This window comes from Bos grunniens, chromosome 16 (genome assembly GCF_055505025.1).
Source record: "Bos grunniens cultivar Pamir isolate PY7600 chromosome 16, Bosgru_T2T1.0, whole genome shotgun sequence".
Lineage (NCBI taxonomy): Eukaryota > Metazoa > Chordata > Mammalia > Artiodactyla > Bovidae > Bos > Bos grunniens.
Genome location: NC_141180.1, coordinates 28,549,405 through 28,564,935, shown reverse-complemented (window position 1 = coordinate 28,564,935; position 15,531 = coordinate 28,549,405). Strand labels below are relative to the sequence as shown.

Sequence of the window (15,531 nt, the reverse complement as noted above, 5' to 3'; positions counted from 1 at the left end):
GACCCTTCCAGGGGCAAAGAGGGGTGACAGGTCTGGGACTGCAATCACAGAGAACCTCACAAGACTGAAGCCCATTTACCTGCTCTGGGACCATCTGCAGGCACTTCCCCCCCTTGGGGGCTTCCCAGGCGGTGCTAGCGGTAAAGAACCTGACTGCCAACGCAAGAGGTTCAGGTGTGATCCCTGGGCTGGGATGATCCCCTGGAGGAGAGCGTGGCAACCCACTCCAGCATTCTTGCCTGGAGAATCCCATGGACAGAGGAGCTTGGTGGACTTCAGTCCATGGGGTAGCAAAGAGTCAGATACAACTGAAGGGACTTAGCATGCATGCACGCCCCTCCCTGGGCCTCAGTGGCCTCAACCGTGAAACGGAATGATAGGAACGTGTGATATACTTAAACGTGCACACGATGAGAACTGTGTGTGCTCTCAACTCCCCTTCCCCTCTGCACAGAGGGGAGTGAACTCATCCCCCAGGAGCAATGAAGAAGTGAGAGTTGGAAGATTTGGGTTTCTGCCTCAGAAGGACAGCTACCTCGCTGTGTGACCTAGGACAAGTCACTGTCCCTCTTTGGGCCTTCATAATGTTAGGTAGTTAGAATAGGAAACAGGAGTCCAAAATGGCAGTGGCTAAAAGACAAGGATGGGAAAAGCCCATGAAAATAGAACAAAGGAAGGTCAAAGGAAGGTCCGAGGACCGGCGTGAGGACCTCAGGTAGAACTAACAGCACTCCTGGCTAGCCCAATTTGCATAGCGCAGGCCTAGGGAGGAGGAAAAAACATAAAAAGAGGAGCCAAAGGGCCGGGGCTCTCTCTTCTCTTCGTCTTTGGGTCGGCATGCCCTCACGCCTCGAGGATGTATTTTCCTGCTATTTTCTAAATAAAACTGAGCTGTAACACGGAGCTGTAACACTGATCTAAGAGCTATAACATGGTCTGTTTAGAACAGAAAGCTATAACATGGTCTGTCTAAGAGCTGTGACGTGCTGAGGGCTTTATGTCCGTTGCTTCAAATTTTTGTTGAGACCAAACAGAACCGAGATTATACTCGCCTGACATCTAGTATCAGTGCCCTTAGAAGAATGCACTCTTCATGAATCTAGAGGAATGCTGCGCTCCTCCCCTTCGCAGGGCAGGGGTCCCTGCTCTGGCTCACGGCTGCTCTGCTCAATGAGACACACGTGGCTACTTACATGTAAATTAGTCACAACCTACTCAGTTCCTCAGCTGTGCTCACCTCATGTGAAGAGCACAGAGTCGCCCCTTCAGGACACGGAGCTCCGGGGGTCAGTGGTCGTCCAGGGGCATGAAGCAGGGAAGGGAAGAAGTGGGGTTTGTGAGGCATCTGGCACAGAGCTGGCTGCAGACTCACGGACAGGAGGGAGCCTTGTGCCGAAAGCTGGGGAAGGAGCCACATTCCTGCAGAAACTGTTCTAGCCTTTGTGGAGGGACACAAACAGCAAAGACTGACTGTGTACCTTTCTGCCTGTCACTGGGAAACCACGCACCCTTGGATCATAGGGCAGTGGGCGAATGGTGGTGAAAGGTGTGTGTGTGTTAGTCGCTTAGTTGTGTCCAACTCTTCTTAACCCCATGGACTGTAGTCCACCAGACTCCTCTGTCCATGAGATTCTCCAGGCAAGAAACTGGAGTGGGTTGCCATGCCCTCCTCCAGGGGATCTTCCCGATCCAGGGGTCAAACCTTGGTCTCCTGCATTGCAGGCATATTCTTTACTGTCTAAGCTACCAGGGAAGCCTGGTGGTGAAAGGGCCTGGTGCCCAGGAAGCCACAGACACAGCAATGTTCTTGGCCAAGGAAGCCGGAAGTAAGTGTTGCCTGGGAGATGGCTCTTCCCCTGCCGCCCTCCTCCGGGAAGCCGCCAGTCACCAATGGTGCTGCCCTCAGGGGTGGCCTTACCAGCAGGCAGGCCACACAGCAGAAGCCTCCAGGGCCTTCTTCTCAAGGGCAAGGGGGTGTGGCATACTTATCAGGTGGCGAAGGGAGCTGGGGAGACCCTGTGCCTCCCTAGCACATCTTTTGTTTGTGAGAGCAGTGAGTGTTCTGCGTTTAAAAAATGCCATTTCTTGGCCTCCCTTGCAGCTAGAATTGTCTGTGTGACTCAGTCTGGCTGATAAGATATAGGAGATAGTCCCTGAGACTGCCCTTTAAGAAAAAAGGACTTTGCTCAATGGTAAAGAATCTGCCTGCAATGCAGGAGGCACAGTTTCCATCGCTGGGTTGGGAAGATCCCCTGGAGAAAGAAAAGGCAACCGACTCCAGTATTCTTGCCTGGAGAATCCCAAGTACCGAGGAGCCTGGTAGGTTACAGTCCACGGGGTCTCACAAGAGCCAGACTTGACTTAGTGACCAAACAACAACAAATGGGAAGGAAATCCAAAAAAGAGGGAACATATGTATAAGTATAACTGATTCACTTTGCTGTACAGTATAAACACAACATTGCAAAGCAACAATATGACAAAAAAATTTTTTTAATAAAAGAAAAAAGGCTTTGTCTCCTCCCTGCCTTCTTGCCTGGAGAGTAGATTTGTGGTCAGAACTGCAGCAGCCACATTGTAACAAGGAGGTAACATGCACAGAGGGCACAAAAAGATGCTAAGGGAAGAGAGCCTGGGCCTGGCGAGCATAGCTCAGCCCTGCACCTGTGTGGAGACCTGCAGCAGCACCAGCTGGGCAGGGCCACCTGGCGTTGGAGAGCCTTTGATTTCCCTGCTGATCTACCAGTTTCCTGGAGCCAACCGCCACTCCTGGCCCCAGGGAAGAGCCCCAAGTCCTTTCCTGGCTTAATTTTTGTGAGCTCATCAGGTTGGGACGAGAGAGGAACAAGAGAAAGGAAAAAAAGCTTATTTTCCTTGACTGTAGGGCACCATCCAAGAGTCCTCTGAGCTGTCTCCATTCGAGAGGTTTGTGAGTCTATCCTTCGCAAGCCAGAGGTCCAAACAGCAATAATACTGTAATTACTGTGTCAATGACAATGACTTCTTTACTAACATTTCTAGAGCGCAAGGTATGTGCTCCAGGCTCTGTTTGAAGTATGTCACATGCCTAACAGATACTAGTGAATTCTCACAATAACCTCATAAAGTAGGATCATCCCATTCAACAGATGGGGAAGTTGAGGCACAGGATTTAGGTGACTTGACCAATGTCATTTGGAGTAAAAGGCAGAGTCAGGGGTAGAAGCCAGTGGTCTAGCTTTAGCACCTGCCCACACTATACTGTCTTGCAGGAGGAGAGGGCAACAGGGTCCGTGGGTGACACAGAGGGAACCCAACAGTGCTGTGTGCTCACCCTGGTAGATGGCAGGTAAGGCAGGGTTGCCTCCCCCCCCCACCCCACCAGCAGGTATGGGCTCACTCTTGTTTCCTACGTGGAGCTGGGTGTCACAGAGAGCCACCACTCCGTGCACCACCCCCCCCAGGGGCACAGTCCCCATGTAGCTCCTTAAGGACGTGGCCACGGAGGCAGCAGGGGCCCTGATGACACCCAACGCCCAGCTCCAGCCCAGCACTGGGCTCCTGGCAGGCCCGCGCCGAGCACGGTGCAAGGCGAACGTGGGCCAGGCACGTCTGGGTCAGCCCCCGGGGTCCAGTCCCGGCTCCCCAGCTTCCTGGCTATTTGACCTTAGGACAAGTGACCTCCGAGTTTATCTGAAAATGGAGCCAAGACCAGTCTCCCAAGCCTGTGGTAAACATTAAAGCAATCATCTAAGTGGAACATTCCGGAAGGTTCTAAATGGGGGTCACATGTCACTCGTTAAGACCATTATTATAGAAAAGGGCAAATCTCCCCAATGTTCTGAGGAAAGGCCTTGGCCTCACTGACCTCAGAGCCCTGACCTGTGGGCCTCCCAGCCTGGGAGGGGTGGCTTAAATGGCAGAGAAGGCTGAGTCACCCTGTCTGCAGGGGGAGGGCAGGAGCCAGAACATGGAGGGGCTCCAAGTGGAGCCTAGGCTGGAGTGACAGTCCCTGGCTGCTCGTCATAGATGGACACCTTGAAAAACTACCACAGACACACACACATCTGTCAAAACTCACCAAGCTCCAACTGTACCCTTAAGACCTGTTTACTTTGCTGTAGGGAATTATACAACCAAAAAAAAGCGGGGGTGGGGGTGAGGGGAGAGTCAGTAACATAGTTCAGGTTTTCCATTAACTGACTTTTATAGATCCTCCTCCCCAATCCAGGTACCAGGCCCAGCATCCCCCTGACCCCTAGCAGGGCTCAGCGGAAGGGGAACTTGAATCCAGCCCCAGGCTCGGTGGACTACCTCCATTCACTTGAGCTACACCTGCTCTGTGGGAGAGAAATTGGATGCCCTGAGAACCATGCCCCGCTGGCCCTGGCTGGATGGAGGTCACTCTGGATGGCACGATGCTCTGCTTAACGACGCCACAGTTCTCTCCCAGTCCAAACACCCTCTCTGGCAGAAACAGGGGTTGATGGCACTGCCACATTCTCAGACTCTGACTGTGCAGGATGCCGCTCACTGGATTACAGGCTTCATCTCACCGGATCCTCATAGCACCTACGCAGGGCTGCGGTGACCCCGCCCGAGTTCAGAGACACTGAGGGCTGTGGGATGGAGCCCAGGTCAGCCTGGGGGTCATGAGCCCCCCACCATGGGTCGGTCCAGCAGCGGTCGGCAGGCTGTGAGTGTTCAAAAGGCACCACTGTGGCCATGACTGCCATTATTGTCATCACTGCCAAATCTGGCCCAGGAAGTGATCTCAGAACATCAGGATGACTTTTGTTCCAAAAATTAGGAATCAGGGACCTCCCTGGTAGTCCAGTGGCTAAGACTCTGCACCTCCCAGTGCAGGGGGCTCCAGGTGGGATCCCTAGTCAGGGAACTAGATCCCACAAGCTGCAACTAAGGGTTCGAGCGCTGCGACTGAAGATTCTGCACGCTACAATTAAAAAGGATCCTGCATGCCACAACTAAGACCTAGCACAGACAAATATTAAAAAAAAATTAGGAATCAGGTTGTTCTTGGAGTGTTTAAATGTCAAGACTGAGGCACAATGATTCATATCAAATCCCCATGAGAGATGGGTTCCCAGGCCCCAAGGCTAAACAGGACCACATGTATTCGGGTCCCAAGAATCCAGTGCCTGATGGCAGAGGGGAGTCTTGAAAAGAAAGAGCCAGAGAGGGGGTTGCTGGCAGAACGCACTGCCCAGGCAGAGAGGGTAAGGGTCTTCGCCAGTGGTCTAAGGGCACCTCCTCGGTTCTGCCTTTATGTGGCGGGAGCACATGACGAGAAAGAGGTCAGCTGCATTCCCACAGTGCAGTCCCTCTGTTCTTGAATTCAAGCAGCATCATCATCATCACAGTGAGCCTCTCCTCTCATGCATGCCAAAACACCTCTAAGTCCTTGCACCATTAATTCTTGATTCTCACAGTAACACAAGGGGATATACCCATTTTACAGAAGAAACCAAGGCAGGGAGAAAACGTGGTTAAACTCAGAAGGTCTGGCTGCAGAGCCTTTTCCAGTCACCCCTGAGTTATATTCTACCCCTTCTCCTCTGGGTCTGGGTGCCAGTCTGCAAGCTCTCCCCAAGGCTGGCAAAGCGTATGTTCCCTCTCAGGGCCTGCTGTGGTTAACAGGGAGCCCTCAAACCCTCCTGGATAGACACCACTGTTTGCATCCTTCCCCGAGACTGGAAGGCCTGAGGTCACAGAACCTCTTGGCCAAGCTGACCCTAAAGCTAAGTGGGGCCAGGAATCCTGGATTCAGTCAGGTCAGCAGAGGCAACAGAAGCAATGTAGCCCTCAGTTCTAGACTCAGCCTCAAAGGTTCCTCAGAGCTCTGTACATTACCGGAATTCCACAGGGACACTGAGTCAGGTGGGACTTGAACGTAACGGTCTGTGGAGAGAGAAATCTGGGAAGAGCAGCCTGAAGGCTGGGCCTCCAGGACTAAGAAGAGACTTGAAATCACTTCCTTTTGCTTGATTGGTCCTCGCAGACCCAGCCTGGGCTCCCCTCCTGCCTGGTTTTTGTATAGTGAGCTGAAAACAGCCCTCTTGGACCACCTCTGTTCATCATGCCTACTCTTCCGTCCCTCCCCTCCTGCCCCCTGCACATGAGACAGACCCAAGAAACCAGGAACAGGGCAAGTGGCAGGCAGACAAAAGCTGGAACCATGCTTTGCTAGAGATTTCCAGGTTCTGTCTGTCTCTGTTATGTGATCCCGACACTTAAAGCTTTTGGGGTGATGGGACACAATACAGCACTCACCAAACAAGAGGAGATTCTCAAAAACCTCCCAGCTGCTTCTCAACTATTAATCCCAAGGCTGCTCCAGGGCCCGGGAGAACCACCTGGTAATTTTTATTACAAGTGGGTGGGGTGGGCCTGGCAGGTACCAGGTGATGCAGCCTTTGTCTTTTTCTCATATTTCACAGTAACTGTATGTTCTTTGAGGCACTGTTTAATCTGTCTTTCCTGCAGAGCTGTTTCAGTGCAGCTGCTGGTGCATAAACACACCTTCCGGCCACACCATCCTTGGCTCCTGACTGCCAAGCTAATCCTCTTCCACAATCTTGAGTGGGGGAAGCCCCTGTTTCTCATGAAGAGCTGTGCCCATCCAGCTCCGCACCCCAGGAATCTGATTCTCTCCAGGGAAGGGATTTGCTTCCTTCGACCGTACCTCATGCGTGTGTGCGTGCTAAGTTGCTCAGTTTGTCTGACTCTTTGACCCCATGAACTGTATCCTGCCAGACTCCTGTGTCCCTGGAATTTTCCAGGCAAGAATACTGGAGTGGGTTGCCATGCCCTTCTCCAGGGGATATTCCTGATCCAGGGATCAAACTCAGATCTGTCTGCATTGCAGGCAGATACCACTGAGCCACCAGGGAAGCCTTCGACCGTCCCTCACCAAGCACCAACTCAGCACCAGTCATGTGCTAGGCACCAGCCCTGGAACGATGACGGTCACAGGTTCTAAAGCAGAGATGCCCTGGGGGAATTGAAGGAATCACAAATCTCTAGAACGTAGCTTCCTCATTCTCAGGCACAACCAAACCCGAGGATCTGTGCTGCAGAACATGGGCCTGCAGGTGGCCTGGCCTGATCTTTGCTTCCTGTGTCCACTGCTCTTGAAGCCCAGAAAGAACAGTCTCTGGCAGACTTTCTGGACATGTGGCTTGATGTTGCCAAGCACTGACAGCCAGTAGGAGCCTCAGAGTCCTCAGGGGTCTGCAACAGCCACTCAGTGGGTGATTCTAGCTTCAGAATGAATACACATTGCCCAAATACAGCATCTGTCTGGGGGTGGAAAGGCAAGCCCTTTCCTAACACCTAAATGCTGAGTCCCTGATGGTCTGCAGCAGCAGTGATTACCTTGTTCCAAAGCCAGGTCTCCAGGCCTCCTTGGGGCCCTTAAGGAGCCCGCTCCTATCCACTTGCTGGGTAGGAGTCATGGGAATGTGGTTCAAAGGTGGAGATAAGACCCAAGCTGACCAATAAGACAGCTGAGTTGCCCTGGCCACTGTGATTGGTTTAGAAGGGGAAGCACATGACACAGGTCAGTCCAATCAGTCGGTATCTGGACTGGGAGATGCTCTTTTTAATGATGGATGAGAGGATGGAGCCTGGAGGTGCTGGTGGCCAAGAAGGGAGCACCAATAAGACAAAGACTGGATCCAGATACTATCCGTGTCCTGGATCACACCACACCTGAAGCCAGAATCTACTCCTGAACTTTTCAGTTATGTGGGCCAATACATTCTTAAGCCAGTTTGACTTGCATTTTCTATCCCTTGCAACTGTAAGATAACTCTGATAAACTACTTCTGTCAGGAACCACTTTCTGGGTGCCCAGCAACCCACAAACCTAAGGCCACCTTCTATGTGCTAAGCACTCAAAGTTATATCACTCTTTCAGAAACCAGACGAGCAAAACGGACAATGGAATTCTCTTCCACAAAACCAGTGAGCACCTACCCCCACGTGATTCTAGCTTTTCTTTGACAGCAGTGACCAGTCCCCCTGGGTTGAAATCCTGGAAGGCACAAACTTTCAAGTTCTGCCTTGAGTCCATTTCTAGACTTCTCCTGCCCAAATCAGCCTTTCTCCTCTTCTCCCACCTGGTGAGGTCTGTGAGCACTAACCCCTCAGCCTTCCTTGGCGTGAGGCTCTAGGTCCCCTTCAGGTGCTGACTATGTGCCTGGCTCTAAGCCTCGGACCAAGCAATTCTCTCAGTGGGAACAGTGCTACATCCTCTCCTTTTTGCACACATGTAAACGGAGAGGGAGAGATGGAGGCCAGGACAGGTGGACAGCCTTGTTTAAGGTAACAGGGCTGGTCCAGGTGGCATGGTGGATCCCAACTCAGATCCCAAGTCTGTTTGATTGCAAAGCTCATGTTCTTAACTGGATTAGGCTCCCAGCCCTCCCAGCCCTAAATGCCATGCTGTGCATATTTCTCAAACTATTAATAAATGCCAGGTCAAAGAGTGGGACAGAACTGGAACTGGGCCTTTTTTACAAACTTTGGCAAAATCAGCTGGGTCCCCCAGCATTTGCTCTCACCACAGGTTTCTCCCCTCCCCAAGGCTTGGTTCATAAAGGAACAGATCCAGGAGAGGGACAGAGGCCACTGGGTGGCACTGCCCATCTCCCTCTCCACCCATATGTGACTCCCTCCTCCCATCCTGCCTCCCTCTTCTCCACCCTTGTCATTGTTGTTTGGTTGCTAAGCTGCGTCTGTCTCTCTGTGACCCCATGGACTGCAGCATGCCAGGCTTCCCTGTCCCTAACCATTTCCCTAAGTTTGCTCAAACTTATGTCTATTGAGTCAGTGATGCCATCCAACCATCTCATCCTCTGCTGCCCCCTTCTCCTCCTGCCCTCAATCTTCCCCAGCATCAGGTTTTTTTCCAATGAGTGGGCTCTTCACATCAGGTGGCCAAAGCATTGGAGCTTCAGCTTCAGCATCCACCCTCTAGGGGAAAAAAATTACCAAAACACAAGGAGGAAAAAGAAAGAAGGCCCTGCATGGTTACACCCACCAACACATGACGTGGCCCATCCACGCGTCAAGCACAAAGCTCATGGCCAACCAGGAGGAAGCAATTTGACCGAGGCCTCGCCACTGCAGGGAGAACCCAGCCCTGGCCTTCTTTCCCACCCGAGTCTGAGTCAGCAGCAGAACACCTGCATCTGTTTCCTTCTCCACCCGTTACCAGAATACACAGAGCAGACTGAAGCTGCTGGCCCACTGATCAGAGAGCGGGTTCTCCCTGGCCTAGTTCCCAGCAGGACAGCTCCCTTCCTAAGAAGCCCGGGGGAAGGAAGACATTTATATCCCCATTTTAATTTTTTTTTTTTTGGCCACACTGTGTGGCAAGGAGGATCTTAGTTCCCCAACCAGGGATCAAACCCTTGCCCCCTGCAGTGGAAGGACAGAGTCTTAACCACTGGACCATCAGGGAAGTCCCATATATCCCCATTTTATAGATAGTCAAACTGAGTCTCTGGTGGTTCAGACAGAAAAGAATCTGCCTGCAGTGCAGGAGATGCTGGGTTTGATCCCGATCCCCTGGAGGTGGGAATGGCAACCCACTCCAGTATTCTTGCTTGGGAAATCCCATGGACAGAGGAGCCTGGTGGGCTCTGGGGTCGCAAAGAGTCGGACATGACTGAGCAACTAACACTTTCTACTTTAAACAGAGGCCCAAAGGATGGTGTCTGGAATCTACTGCCTTGACTGCTAGGCCACTGGCTACTACAATGTGGAAGCAAACTGGAAACACTCTGCCTGAAACGCTCTGCTCAGTGTTTCTTAGGCATCAATCAACTCAGGGGTTAAATACATGTGCAGCAAGCCGCAGGCCCCCGCAGATGTAAATAATTACAGAGAAGTGGGCGACCAGGGCCCAGCCAGGGCTCTCCTAACGACGCCAGCACATGAGGGCGGCCGAGTCTGAAATTCCCGAATCTTCAAATTCCCAAGATCCGTATCTCAACCAGATCTGGGCTTTCAGAAGAATTTAAACCAGATCCAGGCTGCAGCCCAGACAAACGGCAAACCTGGAAGGCCCACTGTCTCAAATGGTGCTTCAAAAGGTAAACTAAGAACGGGCATCTCCCACTATGACTTGACCTCTATGTCCTTCAAGTTCCTCACCTATAAAATTGCAACAACGATGGTTCAGAGCTGCAGTCCTGGAACCAGCTACCTGGGTCACACCCTGGCTTAGTTCTTGACTAGCTGTTGGACCCCAGCAGGTCACTTCTGTGTCCTCATATGGGGAATGAAGGTAACAATGGTATCTGTCTCCCAGGGTTGCACTGACAGCCTATGGGCAACAGATAAATAGCTCCAAGATGAGCCTGGCACGGAGTGAGCCCTCAGCCAAAGCTGGCAGCCAATTCTGATGCAATCAGGAGGATGCCTGACCCCCTGGAGGGGGCAGGGAAGGAAGAGGGCATCTTGGGCTCCTGCAGTGGGAGGTGCCCAAGGCTGTGGAGCCTGTGAGCTGCGGGGTGGTACACTGATCCCTGTAACTTGCTCCTGATTATTCTCCAGCCCAACTGAGCAGCTGCTCCAGGAAGAAATAAAATATGCTTTGCATACTTTAAATGTTTCACTTATGAAAACTAGCAGGGCCGCCTTTTGAAATTGTTTAGCAATAAAGTCAGTAATGAAACCTCCCGAGGCTCTCACCACCGGAGCCCGGGTCAGGGAGCCTGGGCGGGGGCAGGGGAGGAGGACAGGCCGGCCGCCAGCGCGGAGCCCACAGGGGCTTCCAGAAGGCGCCATCTGGGATTTTTCAGAGGGGCACTGGGATCACGTCCTGGTGTCCTGATGTGAAATTGGATCCTCCCGCTGGAAGTCGAGCCCCAAGCCAGCGGGGGGCAGAGGGGAGGGCCCTTCCGGCCTGGGATGCTTTCCCACACTCCAAGGGCGCCCCGGTTTCCAGCCAATCAAGTTAATTGAAAAATTACCTTGGGCTGAGAAAGAGCAGACCCGGGACACGTGGGCTGGTTCACAGGAAACCCTGCTTGGTCTCTGGCATGACTATATCTTCAACAACCTGTATCTGGAAGGCCAGGGACCGTGCTCAGCAACCCAGGAACAGAGGAAGCTCCACATGCCAGGCACACCTCGGAGGGTAATGTGATGCCCACATTACAGACGAGGAGACGAAAGCGCCGAAACCAGGGCTGGCTGGCTCCCCCTGAGATGCTTCTTCCCAGAATGCTCTTCTTCCACTTGCCTGGGGGCCCCCCAACCCGAAATCCTAACAAACAGAGCTCAAATGGAAATACAGGATGTACACCAGCTAGCAAGGCCGGCTGGAGGCCTTCTGCCCAGGCTGGAGCAAAAGCATCTTCACATTCAGAGGCTGCCTGCACTCGGGCTGATACTGTTAAGCTGAGTACAGTACTTTTCACTTTTTCTTCACAGTGCTCTCACCTCTCTTATGCTTACCACCCAAATCCCTGGGAAGATTACAATGGTGGGTTTTACTGTCCTCATTAAGGGGCAGTCAACCAAGGCCCAAGGAATGGCTTCTCCACTTGGTCAGCTCACCCAGGGATTCTGATGCATGAGGCCTGGGCCCACTTCTCCCACCTTGGTCTTCCTCCTGACATCCTCCTACTCCACCCATGCAGACGGCTGGGTACAGCCCTGCCTCTCTGGACTGTGGTCCATTTCCATCCTCCTAGTTCCCCAATCTGTTCAAAGAGCCTGGAGCACCCCCAGTCCATCCCATCTCCAGAGGCCTTTGCAGTCACCGATTCTGAGGCATCAAGTTCTAAGTCGCCTCAGTCGTGACTGACTCTCTGCAACCCCATGGACTGTAGCCCACCAGGCTCCTCTGTCCATGGCATCCTCCAGGCAAGAATACTGGAGTGGGTTGCCACGCCCTCCTCCATGGGATCTTTCCGACCCAGGGATTGAACTTGCGTTTCTTATGTCTCCTGCATCGGCAGGCAGTTCTTTACCACTGGTGCCACCTGGGACCAACGGAGGCCCGCAGCTGTGTCCCTTCTCCCACTGTGCTGCAACTTTCGGGATTTAAATAACCTTATTTAACCCGGGCATTTCAGCAGTGTGGTCTATGAACCAAATGTATAATCGAGACGCAGAAAAATAAGTGATATTTGTTTTGGTGGTGGGGTGGGGGGAGAGCAGTGGGATGAGGAGGGTAAACTCAAGTCCCTGAGTTACTACCTCTGTGCACGGAACTTCTCCCCGCGTAAGAAAACGCCGCCTGAACTCAGAAGCTGCACACCTGACCTCTAGCTTTGACAGATCCTTACTAAGTACCTGAGCTGAGTGACCAGAAACACCTCAGAGGCGAGTTGACCTGAATTTGAGTTGCAGACACTTACTCACCTCTTTCTGCCTCAGTTCCCTTACCTGTAAAATGGGGCAATAACAGTACCCATCTTATGGGCTGCTGTGAGGATGACATGAGCGATTACACACATACAGTCCATATAGACACACGGACTATACACATACAGGAACAGTGCTTGGCACAGTCTGAGTGCTCTGTGCAAGTCAGTTCTTCACTCTGCCCCTCCATCTTCCAGAAGCCACATTCTTCTGCCCTGAGAGCCCCTTTGCACCCTCTGTCCAACAGCCTTGTCCTTGGATCCCCAGGGGCTTCTCCTGGAAACTCCTGACCCAAACCTGCTGGGTAGAACATTTCTTGCTGAGCAGTCTCCAGAGTGGGGCTCCAGCAGCTCAGGCTGCTCGCTGAGGTGGTGCCCACGAGACGCTGATCTGGAGGCATGGAAGCCCCCTCTATCTAGTCGCCCCCTCCCTCACTTTTGCCTGTTTACGGGCTGAGAAAGGCAGAGATGTAACTTGAATTCCTGCTTTGAGCTGCCGCCAGTTTGCCACCAAACATCTCCCCCTCTGTCTGGCCCACTCCACCAACATTTCGCAAAGGTCAAATGCTTACTCCACTTCGCACGCTGCCTCCTGGGAGAGCAGAGGAGAAAAGAATTCAAAAAATGTAAATTGAAAAAACCCCACTGCTCACCATCCCCCACTCCGCCCCACACACACTGGTGCACGCATGCACAGCTCACCCCCAGTTCAGCAAAACCCACAACTGTGGGCCCAGCCCCTCGATCTTAAAAAAAAGTAAGAAGACAGAGGGACGATACAGAGTTTCCACCCACAGTGACCAGCACCTAGGCTGTCTTCCTTGGAGGAATACAAATGACCGTGCCAACCCAGACTAGGAAGTCTCTTGCACAGAACAGCATCCTTCCAGGTCTTTCTGGAAGCTCCTGGCAGGAGCCATGTAGTATGTGTCTCAGCACCAAGTACAGTCCTGAGAGCTGAGGTTAGTACAGGGCCTGAGCTGGGGGCAAGGGAAGCCTTACATCAGGCTGAAACTCCCCAGGACCACGATTTTCTGGCCAGAGGTGCTTTCTCCTTTGAAGTCTCTCTCTTCCACAGCCCTCCCCCCACCCCAAGGGAAAACAACTCTGGTGAAAGAAGAGCAGGTTCTAGGCTCGCCTGCAGCGGAATCCAAGTGTCTGACTTGAATGAAGGAACAAACAGAATGAGAAAGAGAGGAACTGGAGGTGAATGGTTCTGAGCAGGTCAAAGATGTTTCGTTGGTCTATATATAGCTGCGTGCACGCGAGCGAAATCGCTTCAGTCAGTCGTGTCCGACTCTCTGCAACCCCATGGACTGTAGCTTGCCAGGCTCCTCTGTCCATGGGATTCTCCAGGCAAGAATACTGGAGTGGGTTACCATGCCCATCTCCAGGGGATCGTCAGAACCCAGGGACTGAACCCACGACTCTTAACGTCTCCTGCACTGAAAGACAGGTTTTTTCCCACTAGTGCCACCTGGGAAGCCCATAGACAGCTGACCCTTGAACACCTTGGGGTTAGGGTGCCTACCTTCCACACAACCGAAAATCTGCATGCAACTTACAGTCAGTCCTCAGAGTCTTGTTAGATCCCACTATCTGAAGATGGTGTAATAGTGTAGTATTTACTATTCTAATAATCCATGTATAAGTGGACCTGAGCAGTTCAAACCCATCTTGTTCAAGAGTCAACTGTATTTATTCTCACAAGCCAGCCTCCTCCTGCCCTACTCTGGTGAGAACTCCTAGATTGTTCCTCTTCCTCCTCCCCCGTCCACAAACTGCAACCCTGGAACATCCGGCCTTTCATGCACATCATTCCTGATGCATCTGAAACAGTCTGGATCACTGAGGCTGCTCAAGGGGAAAGAGAAGAGATATGTGTAACTTCCCAGGTAGCTCAGTGGGTAAAGAATCCGACTGCCAATGCAGGAGACACAAGAGATGCAGGTTCAATCCCTGGGTGGGGAAGATCCCCTAGAGAAGGAAATGACTAGAGTCCATGGGGTTCCAAAGAGTCAGACACGACTGAGTGTGTGGGTGCACGGGCCTGGAGGGCTGGGGAGTGTACACAAAACAACACACACACATCACACTTCATAGATGCGTCAAAACTGCTTCTACAGTTGAGCAAAGCAGCTGAAAATAAGCCAACTGAAGAAGCAAGTATCCTAACCAGGAGCAGGTGTTAGTATTGTGACTGAACTTGTAACAAGAAAAAGCCCTGCATGCTGTGGGCTTGCTACCACATCCCTTGGGGAACTGCAGGCGGCTCACCAGCCTAGTCACTCCTTCCCCAGTGGCGGAGGGCACATAGCTGCGGACATTCCAGGAATCCGCAGTGAACCCCCATGCACACTCTGGTTGCTCTTCATCCAGGAGACCCCGGACAACAAGGCCCAAGCTCAGGAGGAAGGGGACAAGGGAACAACAGCCCTCTGGCCCTTCTCCAGGTGAGCTGACAGCACAGATTTCAGCAGAGACCACAGGCAGGCAGGACCCAAGAGTCTTCCACTAAGATCCCTTCAGTAATCATGAAAATTAACCCACAATAACCCCACTGCCCAGGAAATGGTTCCTGCTCCCGATCTCCGGAGAAAGCTATAAATCTCCTTTCAAATTAACATTTGCTCTGCACGCACACCTGCAAAAAGCTCAAAAAGCTCAAACGGGGGAAGCTGGGGGGTGGGGAGAAAAACCAGACCTCCAACCCAGGCTGGTCTGGTTTGGAAAGGGAGGTAGGTGGCTGACTCAAGTTAAACATTTCTAGGCAGAGAAATTCAATCTCCTATTTCAATGGGGCTGCATTGAATGTGTTGTTTTTCTGTCCAACCTCCTCTTTCTGTATCCCCTGGTTGCATGCACATATTCAGAGGACCCCCTTGCCAAGAGGCGAGTGCTGTTTATTTGGCTGTGGACGCTGCTTATGGACCCCAAAAGGAGGACGTGAACTCGTCCCTGGATGTCTCTTCCTTCTGACCTAAGAGCTCTCAGTGCCGGGGCTAGGGGGGTGGGGGAGTGGGGTAGTGGGTGGGCTGCAGTACTGTGACCTAATTCCATAGCCCTGTGGCCTGGCCCGAGGCTATATTACCAGCCCCAGCAGCTCTAAATGCATTGCATGGAGTTCCTAGTTCCCTCTCTCCTTGCC

The 15,531-nt window shown here is 52.4% G+C and overlaps 1 protein-coding gene across 4 annotated transcripts in view; it reads right to left on the bottom strand.

Moving 5' to 3' along the window:
- The window catches only part of KAZN (kazrin, periplakin interacting protein), a 1,338,251-nt gene that overhangs the window by 138,677 nt on the left and 1,184,043 nt on the right, over positions 1-15,531 (bottom strand). The gene's annotated exons all lie outside the window — the stretch shown is intronic.